Source organism: Capra hircus, chromosome 11 (assembly GCF_001704415.2).
Source record: "Capra hircus breed San Clemente chromosome 11, ASM170441v1, whole genome shotgun sequence".
Lineage (NCBI taxonomy): Eukaryota > Metazoa > Chordata > Mammalia > Artiodactyla > Bovidae > Capra > Capra hircus.
The window spans coordinates 20,020,566-20,024,099 of NC_030818.1; positions in this window are offsets into that span (position 1 = coordinate 20,020,566).

Here is a 3,534-nt window from a genome sequence, read left to right on the forward strand (position 1 = left end):
TTTTCAGCCATGTGACTATGATATGCCAAGGTTTGGTTATCCCTGCATTTATCCTACTTGGGGTGCACAGATCTTTTGGATTTGAGAGTAGATTTTTCGTAGATAATACACTGTTTTCCACACTCCACTAATAATTACAACTGTTTGTGACACACGTGCACTCGAGGTTGGAGGCTGTCCCTCGTTCCACCTACCTGATTTCTAATATTCTCCTTTGCCATCTCTCCCTCCTAAAGCCTGACTCTCCCCTAAAATGGGACTTTGGGAATACACCCCACCCGCCCAGAGTGACAGGCTCACACTTTTCATGCGTTAAAGTTGTTCTTAGCTGCTCCTCTAAATTTTCTCGAAGTTCCACTTTCATGCCTAGCCCCTACATGGAGCTGTATTTTCTAATAGTTTCTCATAATGACTTTTAATGATCAACCCAATGCTTTAGTTCTATGCTTCCTTTCCAGTTTGTCTAAAATTGGTATAGTTCACAGATGAGAGGACAGATAAGAATCGTCAGTGCTCTGCTGAGTATCTATGACCAAGAAGGGTATCTACTCACAGACCAGGCAGGGCGCCGCTGTTCTTGTTCCCTGTACTGTGGTAGAAGCTTTCTTAGTCATAACATCATCTGGAAGATATCCTTCTCATCACATCAGAACAAAACCCATAAGCAGCAGACCGTATGGGAAATATTCAGGCAGACCAAAAGACAAAGCTGTGGGACAAGCTATATACAGTGAAAAGGAAACAGGCCCTCTGCACCTCCTAACTCAGAGAAGTAGGTCACAGCATGTTAGAATGTTTAACAAAGAGTAATGAAGGCCCTGACGCAAAGGTATCAGACTGTTATGGAAAGAAATTTGTGGAAGATTCAGGAGAGGGAGAGTAGGATTTGGGCATCCCAGGAAGAGGCCAGCATGAATACAATCTTTGTATTTCACCAGTTTTTAGCTATGGGAGATTGGCGGTACCTATAAGGAATCTACTGATGACTTATAGTTTGCTCAAAAATATCATGCCTGGCTTTAACCAAATAATGCATAGTCCTCATTCCATGGACTAAGGCATCTCCTACCATCCATTTCCATTGCTTTCAAAAGTTCCCAGCTTCCAGGTCCTTCCATGTCATAATGACACAGATGTGCGGGCTTAGGGTGCTCTGACATGACATTTGCCAGCAACAGTGTCTTGCCCAGAGATGGAAAACCACAAGAACAGTAGAGCCCTTACAAGAAGCTGCTTCAGCAAGGTTTTCCTCCGACAGGTGTGGTGCTTATTAGCCTTTTGCACCCTTCTGCCCAAACGTTCCCTCATTTTCTGTTGCAAAGCAGCGCAAAGGCCTCTATGGTAGATACTTTAATAATAGTGCTGCCACCAACAGAGATCACAACTCACTTCAGAACTACAGTGAAAACAGGGTCACCACATAGAGGTGTGTGTTATCTCAAAGCCCTGGGCAGAGCCCTCGGAGGGCCCAGTGCTGAGCAAGAGGAGTTCACAGACTCATACAGACAACAAGCTGTGGGGTGGGCAAATCCATGGCAGGAGAGCCAGAGGGGACCCACTATGAACTTTGATTGTGCCTTTCAAATCAACAACCAAAGTGTTCCCTCAGGGACAAATACCGAAACTTGGATAAAGCAATCCTCTGGAGCAGCGATCCCTTGTAACAAGGTCATTATAGAGCAGATGGCTTGAGTAAGGTCTGATCTCAATGTTGCAGGCTTCGAGTCACAGAGACAGCTGTTTTCCTGGGAATGACTGATATTTTCTTTCCTGGTCTCTTTGGTCCCTTCTTTTTTCTCGTTAACTTCTCTCCCTCTTTTTTTTTTTTTTTTTTCTGTTCTTTTTGTCTATGTACAATAATTAGTTTGGAGAGAGAGTTAAAGTGGAGGAGCCATCTGTTATTCTCCCCACTTTCTCTAATTCTTTGATGCTGGCCCATCCCTATCTCATACCCGACAGCGTCATCAGCCCTGAAAGTGCCAAGTCCCTCCCAGCCCGCAGTCCACTACTGCAGCAGCCCCCTAGGGATATTACTGGAGAACTTGTCCTGGTGCTTGATGATGCTTCCATCAAGGTTTGATTATAGGCTCATCTGACTGGGATAATCTTACAGACCATGCTAGAAAAGACTACAGTGCCTTGTTTTGTTCATCTGTTTGTTTTTAATACTTATTTGGCTGCACTGGGTCTTAGTTGCTGCACGTGGGATCTAATTCCCCGACCAGGGATTGAACCTGGGCTCCCTGTGTCGGGAGCTTGGAGTCTTAGCCACTAGATCACCAGGGAAATCCCATACAGTGCTTTGTAGTAGTAGACATTCAAGGAATATTCAGCAGAATAATTTAAAAATTGAAGTTTTTATGATCCTTTGTAGAAATCAAGAAACATTATTTGAGCACTACCAGCCAGTTCTATATTTCTAAGGCACCTATGGCATATGAAGAGAGACTGTCCATTAGGAGAGGACACTTATTGCCTACGTTTTGTGTTTCCATGTTGGGGAGTCTCTGTCAGAAACAATCTGGCCCACTTTCCCATTTGAGACACAGCAGAATCAAGACATATGTGATATTGCCACTTCCATGCTCTCTTACTTCAGAGCTGCGATCCTGCAGAAAGTCTGCTGTTTGCTTTCTGGGCCACAGAATGAGCAGAGTAGGGCAGGCTGTAGCCCTGGTGTGGAGGTGGCAGTTGTCCAGGGTTGGCTGTGACCCAGTAGCTGAGACACAGTGGGTGGGTCTACTTAATTCAGGGGAAGTGGCTTATTTACCAAGCTCATGTTCTGTGCTGAAACTGCATCCTCCAAACAGTATTATCACTGGTGCTGCTGAGTTGAGATTTCCTATCTGACTCCTGTGTCTATTTCTTAGATGGTTCTGAACTCATGAAAAGGATTAAATGATGATATTTATTGACTCAGACAGTAAATGCCAAAGTTTCTTTAGGCTTAAGTCCAGTAAGGTTATGGGAATAGTGATCAGTCTGGGCTGGAACCTTCTTCTTGGCAAAACCCCCATAGAAGGAATTCTTTTCCCTCTGCTACCACTGCTTCCCAACAAACAGCATTTCCGGAAGATGGCAAACCTGTCCCAGCCCTGCAAGAATTGCAGCTGGGACAACATGTCTGGGTCTGTGACCTGGGGACATTTGCTTAACTGAAATACTTTTAATTTAGTAGGTATCTTGGTTGTTAAGCTCTTGATTTGTTCTGTTGTTATTGTTTGCCTAGAAGAAAGTCAATAGTACAGGCATTGGTTGGTGAGTATTCTACCCATAAACCATGATGTATCTCATAATTCATCTTGTTTACAGCAGCTAAGAAACTCTGAAATGCTGGCTTTTTAAAATAAACATTTTCATTCAACAAATATTTATTGAGTGCTGTGTCAGGAAGTTTTTTAGAGTTAGGGCTACAATGATGAGTAAAACCAGATATTAACTCTGACCTCATGAAATTTTACTTTAGAGAAGGAGACTGGCCTTCGCAGTCACCAAAAATTTATGTGAAAATGCCTACCTTTCTCAATGTTCTTG